At 37.1% G+C, this 10,004-nt stretch overlaps 1 long non-coding RNA gene across 1 annotated transcript; it reads left to right on the plus strand.

Annotated features, from left to right (window-relative positions):
* Nucleotides 1-4,675: 4,675 nt before the first annotated feature.
* On the plus strand, nt 4,676-7,267 carry LOC118560346. Its single transcript, XR_004929263.1, has 5 exons — nt 4,676-4,909; nt 5,099-5,212; nt 6,294-6,320; nt 6,411-6,584; nt 6,663-7,267. It is a non-coding gene; the product is annotated as an uncharacterized LOC118560346 (long non-coding RNA).
* Nucleotides 7,268-10,004: the final 2,737 nt, after the last annotated feature.

Here is a 10,004-nt window from a genome sequence, read left to right on the forward strand (position 1 = left end):
TTCTCCTCTCGGTCACAGTGACTGTGTGAGTTTCATTTCCTGAAAACAGCAACAGCTCTGAGCTCTGATCTACGAATCACGTGTCAGAGCAGAGAGGCTGCAGCCAATCAGCTTTCACCTCCAGCAGTATAGCTCCACCCAGCTACAAGGTGTCTTTAGAGCAGGAAGAAGCGGGAGGAGTGCTATACTTTAAATCTACCTTTTAACCTCCACCTTTACAAGAAATAGTGTTTTATATTTATTAATTGTAAAAAGTTATTTTATCTTGAGGACTTTGCAGTGTAAGTACGATGTATAGCTGAACAATGCACTTTTTTATTTTTTTAAGTACATATGTGTTTTATTTTTTCTATGGGTATTTAGTTCTCTGGTGGGATTAGACAAAATTGTAAGAACATAACAGAACTGTGGATAAGCAAAGGGGTAGAACAGACAACACAGAATATGCACAGAAGCTACTTACAAAACATTTTAAGCAACTTTAATACTATTCATCATTGTGTTCCTTTGGTTGATTGTTGATCAATGATTTTTCAATTATGTCTTTAATAGGTTTCCACTCCATTGTTTGATAACCAGATTTAAAACAGTTTTTTTTTTGCTCGTATCTTAACATGTTAACAGCACCAGACACCTCTAAGGACACCTCTAAGCACTGTTGTTATGTATTTTAAAAATTGTGTGTTAATATCCAGGTAGGTTTCATAAGCAACCTTTTTTAACAGTTATTTGTTGTTATCAATAGTTCATCCTTGGCCCCGTTTTACAAAGAATGGCCGATCTACCCTGAGTAGAAAGCTGCTACTCTGAGTAGTTCTACCTCACGCTGTCCTACTCAGCATTTTCGGTTTCAAAACAGGTGATATCAGTCAGGTAACTAAACTTAGCGTCCAATCAACCCTGAGTTAAGCACGAAAGAAGCTCCGTCAATGGAACACAAATAATGAAATTTACCATGGCAATAGCAAGAAATAAGAAGCATCAAAGTGCACATTTCTCGCGAGTGGAATTAGAAATCTTTAATGAAGGCACATGGAGCATATTAAACCATAATTAACGTAAAGAAACAATGCTGTTGCTGCTAAAAAAACAGCAAAGAACTGCACTAAAAGTCTATGCAAGAGTTATATGAGAGTTATTTGACAGAGAATTAAAGCTGTATTCTCTGGGGTGAGGTGGGGTGGAAAGTTGCAACCAGCTCCAGTCAACAGGCTTCTTCCTCATTTTGGGCCGATTCCAGTAAACTTCCTCATTCAGTTCCTGCTTGAGTCACAGCCTTCACTGAACATGTTCAAACATGCTTCTCCTTTTCAGACTGACACATTTACTAAAAACAATCATACTCGTATTATTTAATTCATTGAATACATAAGTGCTTCAGTCTTTAATAAAAAGAAAAAAAAACAAACATACAATTTCAAATACATGTGAACTGTCACATGTATTAGAAAAGTTGTGTTAGCAGTTTAAAATCCTAGAGAGATACATTTCAGGCTTTATATTGAAGTATTTTGTGATTTTGACAGAATGAGTCCTTGAGACAACTTACAACTAACCCTGTGGCCTTTGATATCTATGTGTGTGTGTGTGTGTGTGTGTGTGTGTGTGTGTGTGTGTGTGTGTGTGTGTGTGTGTGTGTGTGTGTGTGTGTGTGTGTGTGTGTGTGTAGTTTTTTTTTTTATCTTTGAAAGATCTTCTTTAACTGTTTTTAATCCACCACTAGTTTCTCTGTTAAGTTTTTCTTTCCTGTATCTCGCTTAATGTTAGAGGCTTAAGAGAAGTCACCAAAATAATCTCTATATTGTTATTTTGTAAGGGTGAGAAAGCAAATATTATTTTTCTTCAAGAAACTCACTCTAATTTGTGTTTTAGATCTTAATGAACATTACATTATTCTTATTAATATCTATGGTATTAACTAGTGTTGCGCTGATGCCATTTTTTGACCCTGATTGTCAAGATCTCAGCACTGAGGTCTGGTTTGATCACCTATGCCACACACCTGTTTAACTCCGCCCTGTTTTTCATTACAGCTCACCTGTTCCACCTGCTTAGAACAGTATATATTCACTTTCCAAACCAGACAGCATTGCCAGATTATTTTCAAGCCTTAGGTGCGATATTTTCCAGCGTTCATACTGTCTGATTTCCTGATCCCGACCAGTTCCGTCTATCGACCACTGAGCCTGCCTGTCCTCTTACATTCTGTCTGGTTGATTGTGTACTGTACCTTTGACCTGTGACCCGACCACGTCTTGGATTATCCTCTGGCACCTCTTCGGATTTCTGACAACCCGGCTCTGACCTTGGACCACATCCCCGACACCGATTCCGGATTATCCTTTTTTGATCATCCTGCTACTGTTTCCCTCCACGGCTCCGACCATCCGCCTGTCCGACGACTGCCGACGCAGCAGCGTCCGGGACACCCAGGGCGGTCACCGCCGCGCAGCGTAAACAGCCAGCCGGCTGGGATTTTACATCGGACTCCGGAGCAAGTCTGGACATTGAGCTGAGGTTAGTGACAGTCACGTTTCTGAACAATCATCTCCTGATAGACGTGGTCACTAATCTACTGTCTCTGTCCTTAGTTTTCCTGCCGTTGGCGTTGATTGCCCCGTTTCAGTTAAATAAACTGTTTATCGGAACTTACTGTTTGTCTGGTTTGAACACTGATTCCATCTAGTTTCGATCCTAACACTGATACCGATACCCGATACCTGGCTGTGCAGTATTGGCTGATACCGATATTATTTGTTTGAAATTGGTTTGTGTGTGTGTGTGTGTGTGTGTGTGTGTGTGTGTGTGTGTGTGTGTGTGTGTGTGTGTGTGTGTGTGTGTGTGTGTGTGTGTGTGTGTGTGTGTGTGTTTGAAGAACTGCATAATACTTAGGGTAGTAGAACTTTTTATTGCCTACCTGGAATTGGTGACAATACTTGAATAAACTTTTGTCTCTCAAATGCCAAAATAGTGTAATATTCGTGAAATTATAACATGTATAATAGTAGTGCAACAGTAAGACAGTAAAATTACATTAATAATTGAACAATCTCTTTTAAACCCTGAGTTTTGGCTCTCAAATGCCAAAATAGTGCAACTTTCATGAACTTATATAACATTTATAATACTAGTCAGGAGAGAGAAGGCTGCGTTCAAGTGACATACAAACATCAAAATGGTATCAGTGCCTATTTGTTGGTACTCGCCGATACCGATACCACCATTTTAGTGCTGGATCGGAACCCCGTCCCATACTGGTATCGGTAACAGTGCAACACTAGCATTAACACCCCTGGTCAGAAAAACAATTAATTTTAGAAATTTCTGGAAGTATTGAAAATCTCAAACTTTTCTATCCATCTGCTGATATCATTTTTTGAGGGGATTTTAATACGTTTTTTTATGATGTTCTTGATAGATACCCCCCACCCCTCCATGAGTATGTATCAAGCTGCTCTTTTAACTCTTCTGTTATGATTTTCTTCTCTCTGAGATCCTCCAGAAGACCACTCATAGTGTTCTTTGCCCTTCTCTCTTGCTGTCCTTGGTGTTCCCTCTCGGTTTTTCCAGACTCTCCACCCCAGCTAAGGCTTCCCTCAGTCTGGCCCTTAGATCGTCATTGGATGAACGCAGAACATAGGAGGGGTCCTTGTACAAAACTAGATGAAAATGTTTTTTTAATGATAACTAGCACATTTTTATTAGTGCAATGTGTTCTCAATTGCACCACAATTTTACTTTATTTATTATTAAATACTTACATGTTTAAATATAGTGCATCAGTGTTGTCACAAAAGTGAAATGACATATCTGATACCTGATGCTAAGAAAAGGGACGGTTAAAGCCTGGTGGCCCGCCAGGCTTGTAATACACTGGGGGAAACCCTGGAGACAGTTTTTACTACAATATAATTTATGTTTAAGAGGAATATAAAACTGAGTTCTATGACTGCTGTATTTGGGGTCACCCCTCCAGGTATACATACCAGGCCAATGCATCGGCATTGATCACTTTACTTGCTAGACACTTAATATATTTCAATAGAAACAAAGCTACCACTCCAGCTCATAAGCTGTGGATAGAAAATACTATGTCCCAGCTGAAGTTTGAACATTTGAAACATACTGCCGATGACTGAGTTCAGAAACTCAATATGACTTGGTAGCCATTTCTTTTGTACTTTGAGTTGCAAATTTTATCCTTGGATACATGGAATCTGGACAAAATAAATGACACTTGAAGTTATTTAATCATAAAACCAGCAATATAGCTTGAAACCCATCAGGAAAATGTAGTAAGAAAGAAATGGAAGCATTACTTGTAGAATAAGTTGCACATACACAGCTAAATAACTAAAAACTGACCTGTTTATTATTAGAATGTACCGTGTATAAGAAGGAAAACTCAGAAACAGCTGATAAGTTTTATTGTAGGGAAAAGTATTGGTAAATATCTGCTCCATTAATGACGGTTTAGAAAAGCTCTGGGGTCCGTTCTTCGTACGTCGCTAACTCAGTTAGCTGGATTTCATTGTTGACGATTTGGCATGATCTTGGATCGTTTGGTTCTTCGAAACTCATCCCGGACTTGTTGTCATAGCAACATGTGCGCCAGCTTAAACCTGCTCGCTCTCAGGTTTATTTCATGTAAACAGGATTAGATTGTAGCAGAGGAGATGAGAAGGACCTCGCTGCAGCCTTGCGGAAAGGGGCGGGGACGGACCACTGTCAGTCCCATACCTTATATGGAAATGGGATTATTGCACTCCGGAAATGAAGGGGGCGCTATTTTCATTATCACTAGTACCTTAAAGAAGCGGAGTTGAGAAGTCGATTAAAAGAAGTAGAGGTTCTTCCACTGATGTTCGGCACACGATCCATAATGCAAAACCTACGAAGTCAGCAAAAGGTATTTTTACCTTCTTAAAACTTGTTTTCACATAGTAAATCATTTTTTAGATTAGGTTTAAAATATAATTAACAGCTGTAGACAAGTGAAATTCGTAATTTATACAGCGAAGGCTAACATGTAGCATAGATAATTATTTTCCTGCAGGGCACCATTAGATGGAATTTGTTTGTTATTTTAATCACACAGATCCACGCATCTATCTATTTGCAACATATTGATGTCCCCCTTGCTCATACAATGCCGATGAGTCGCACAAGGTACAGAACCATATAGCAAAAGCTGCTATGGCTCAACATAACGGTATGTAAAGTAACACTTGAAAAATATAAAATATTTTTTTTACATGCTTATCAGTTTTCAAGTGTTTTTCTTTTATTTTTAAATGTGTTTTTGGAACATGAATGTTACATTTCTGGAAAGTCAAATATTTTTTATAAACTAACAGCTGTCATCATATGTGGGTGTAGTACCCAGATGTGATGCTCTAATAACGAGTAGCACTGCTTCAATATATTTTTAATAAGTAACTGTGCAAAAAAACAAAAACAAAAATACACACAAGTAAGAGTAACAAAGTATTTTGTGAGATGGCTATTATTAAGTCCTGTTTTACTGATCATAATGTGCGATGTAATATTGCCCATTTATTTTAGCAGACATGAATAAAAATGAAGTTATGTACACTGTTCGGCATTTTCTAACCAAAAATGAAAAATATTATTACAAGAAAACAAATTAAGGTTAGAAGAAACCTAGCATGAACAACATTTATCTGTGTATCGTGTTTTATTTTTTTGTAGGTTAAAATGTGTTCTTCATTCAGTTAAATTACACGCATTGGGTTGCGTATCAACAAATTTACTCAAGATTACAACATAAGGAAAAATAGACCTATTTTTTTTATTTTTTTTGTCAAACGTTACAGAATAATTGAGTAAATCTACTTAGTTAATACCTGCCCTTGGCTGTTTGAGCAATATCACTTTTACAATTTCAATTAATTTTTTGCAGAATATATATCTGTTAACTGGAAGCCATTGTGACTTCTAAAATTAATTGTTAAATCCTACAAAGCAGTAACAATAAAGTTAAAAAATCTACAGTGATTAATTTCAAACATGCCTTTTTTATACCAATCATTTGTATATTTCCTGATGAGTACTAACCTTTTCCTTTTATGTCAGTAGCTATTACGATTTGTCCTTAAATTTACGTTAAAGTTAAATTTACAATGTGCAAATGACACTAAAACCCTAAATGATTTAAAACAAAAATTAAATTCATTATTTGGACAGCATTTTTTATACCATTAGAGATGGAAAGGATAAGATCTTGAGCGATATAAAGTATTAACTAGCGTTTAATGCTCTTCACCATGCAGGTGCAAAGGATATCGCCAATCTTACAGGTAAGATTCACTCATAATCACGTGTCATAGCTATTCTTCTGGTATGACTGTCTTGCAATGCACCTGTTTTTTTATTTTTTTTATTTTCAGATGCCTTTGAATGGACTTGAAGCTGTTCTCCAGGAGGTGGTACTAGCACAGGGAGACACAGCTTACCTCACCCTGGCATGCCAAGACACACCTTGGCATCGACCTTCAAGTGCTTTGAAGCCATTGTGTCTGACCCAGTTTCCGGGAAGAAGACTCACTTTGCTTGGCTGGATGGTAAGGACCTTTGAATATTTTCACTTTAAACATGCAAAATTAGATTTGAACTACGTGAAATATATTTTTTATTAACAGGTGAGATCCACTGGGATAAATTTTAAGAGTCATTCAAAGCAGAAAATCGGATTCCTTTTGGGGTCGAAACGTGTTCTTCCTGCAACCGGCCATATAAAGACTGTGTGGGCTTCACCAGAAATGGAAGGGGAGTACCCTCGTTACTACTGTGATGCCATACCCGGACGCTGCCCTGAAAGTCAATAATGAATGAATCAGTTGTTTTCCATATTTCTGTTGTCACACATTGTTCGTTTTTTTTTTTTTTGTGTGTGTGACATGCCATTTTAAAACATTTCTGATGAAGCACATTTGCCTTTTAACTTGTGCGGTCATTCGTTTTGAGTTATTTCAATATTATGTAAATTTTTGAATGTTCTTTTTGTTGTAGCTCATTCATTCATTTAGTTTTCATAGAAATATTGTCGGTTCCAGAAAAAGTTACATTGTGGCTGTAAGATGTTCTAAAGAGAGTAGAACCAATAAAGTTATTGTAACTATACTGTAACAGCATTGTTTAACATTTTGATAATCTTGTTTTAAAAATTTGACATACAATCAAAGTTAATAACTTGCAATATTTTATATGTTTAAATAAAATGTTTCCTAAAATCTTTGAAAAATGACTGGAATCAATAGAAATTTTCTTTACAAATCCGACATACAGCTAAGTTGTTTATGTTTTACCAGTCAGAATTAGATTTTTTTTTTTTTTGTAATAAAGCAAGCACAGAGAAAAACATTGTTCGGTTACATAGTCATATTGCAAACATGATTAATGTATGCTGAACAAAGGTGGAGACCAGATGGAGGTGAGGAAAGCTCAGGTGAGGAGCAATTGCACACATCAAGCCGGACTTTATGAAGGGTGGAGGAGATGAGACCGCCGCCGTTAGGCTGGGACAGAGGTGCATGATCAAGTGATTCGCTGAGCAGATAAGATGAAGATAGTTATAGTTAGAATTTACACATTGGTTTAACTTATGTATCCAGTGACTTTATTCAAAAAGGTTTTCATATAGAAAAAAAACCCTCATCCACAGCGGATCATTCTCTCTGCCGGTTACCAGCACCATGTCTACTGACGGATTCCGAGCGCCAAAGATTATTTCTTGTCAAATAAACTTTCTAAAACCTATCTCTGTGTGAGTCTTTCCAGGTTGAAGCTACATTTAAAGTTTCAAATTAATCCCTTTTGGTTTAGCAAAAAGTGGATATTTAAGGTATTTGGAGCGCAGTTTATGAATCGATTGCAATTGGTAGAATTGATGTGGAAATTCTAAATGGAATAGTGGGACACCAATCAGTTTTATGTAGAAAAGTTTCCAATGAGACATTATGGTAAACAATGATAATAGTTGAGCCAGGTCGCCTGCAAAGAAGTATATCTTAGTTTTCGGAATGCCACTTGTTAGAAGTTCAAAAGTCATTTGGTTTGTTTGTAAATTGTATTCACAATGTGAATAATAAGAGAAATATTTGGCAAATAAACAGAACAAAAGTGCACTGTAAATGGACATACTAAATTGGACAAAATTGTTGTCTAAATGTCTTACCGACCAAACCTCTTTTCTATCTAGTCCTTATTAAATAAGGCAAAGGCTATTATATTTTAGATTTGAATTTATTTATTTTAAGAGTACCATTCAAACATCAAAATCTGTTATTCGAACTTCAGCACTAGCAAGTATTTGGTTATATCTGTTTTCTTACTCAACGCTGGAGATAGGCACCAACCACCCCCGCGACCCCATAAGGGATTAAGTGGGTCAGAAAATGGATGGATGGATGTTTTCTTAATCTGCGATGGACTGGGAATCTGTCCAGGATCCACCGCAGCAGCCCTAACGATCCCACTATAGGGATAGGTGTGGATGGATAAATGTGTTGTAAATGTAATGTACATTTGTCTCTAAAATATTAATTTGATTTATGGTTGGCAAACAAATGGCGTTATTAATATTATAATTATTATAACACGGCTGGTACAGGAAATAGTGTCACTGGCGCCCCCTTAATTTCCGGAGTGGAATGGTCCCATTTCCATATAAGGTATGAGACTGACAGTGGTCCGTCCCCGCCCCCTTTCCGCAGGCTGCAGCGAGGTGTACTTGGAGGAGATAGGGAAGTCCGTGTCTAGCCAGTGCACTTGGACCACCTAGTGGCAGAGGAAGGGACAGAATTGTGGAACACCATTTTATTTTATGTTCAATAAAAGACGAAACAAATAATGCTTTGTTCCTGTCGTTTTATTTAAACAATTATTTATAAAGAAAAGTCAGCAAGTCATCTTTTGCCTGCAGTAAGAGATAGTTATGTAAAGTCAGCAATACTACTATGTGTAAAATGGTTTATTAGAATTTACTCTGAAGGTCCTTTTGAAGCAACTCGATCTCTAGTGCAATTTTTCTCTTTTTCTTGTTGTGGAGTTCAATTTCTCCTCTTAATTTTTTTTTTCAGGACAAAATACTTTTTCTTTTGTTGAAGATGCCGTTAATATATGGAACAGATGGCACCTTGAGTCATTTTGTGAAAAAAAAAAAGAAAAAAGAAAAAGGGTTAAACATGTAAAAGTAAAAAGAACCCGATTTTTTTCAGCCTTCTTATTGGTGGCTGTTAAAAACAGACAAACACATAATTTAACAGTGGCTTTTAAAAAAGAGGAAGAAGTTACTTTTTAAAATACAGTATAATAATTAAAGCTATCATTTTGTAGAATATTCTTGTACTTCACTTTTTCCCCATGTTCTAGTGGCTCCCATGGAGGCTCTGACATAAAAGAACTTAGTACTTATGAAATTATTAAAATGCAAAAATTCATACTGTAGAAAGTGATAGAAACATCTATCATGGACAGTATTTACAATTTAATTTGTCTGCTGCTGTTTGCCAGCCCTCTCTCTTGGTTTTAGCAGACTTTGAGGTGTTACCTGTCGTTTTAATTGACTCAAATTCGGCATAAACTTCTTTTAAAAGCTCGTGTTCTGCTTGAGAGAAAAACTGTGGGCGTTCTTTGTTCATGCTGAACAGCCAATAGCAGCGTTGCTGATCAATGTTTCTACTATCGATACATTTCCCCTTTTAAACAAACGCATGAACGCGCAGTTATCTCAGATAACTCAATCCAGCCATACTAATCGTAAACAACAGGTGTGTTCGAAGAACCCAATTAGCCGGATCATGATTAGCCGGATGAAATCATCTTGGATGTCTCATTTGATCTCGGATGTTTTAAGCAACGTACGAAGAACGGACCCCTGGTCTGGTTCTGACAATGTCGTCTGTTGCTGTTGCATATCTGCTGCTCCTCTCCAGTCCAGCAGGGGGCGGTAAACGGACCAATCAGCTGCTTAGTCTCAGCGT

This window comes from Fundulus heteroclitus, unplaced genomic scaffold (genome assembly GCF_011125445.2).
Source record: "Fundulus heteroclitus isolate FHET01 unplaced genomic scaffold, MU-UCD_Fhet_4.1 scaffold_42, whole genome shotgun sequence".
Classification (NCBI taxonomy): Eukaryota; Metazoa; Chordata; class Actinopteri; order Cyprinodontiformes; family Fundulidae; genus Fundulus; species Fundulus heteroclitus.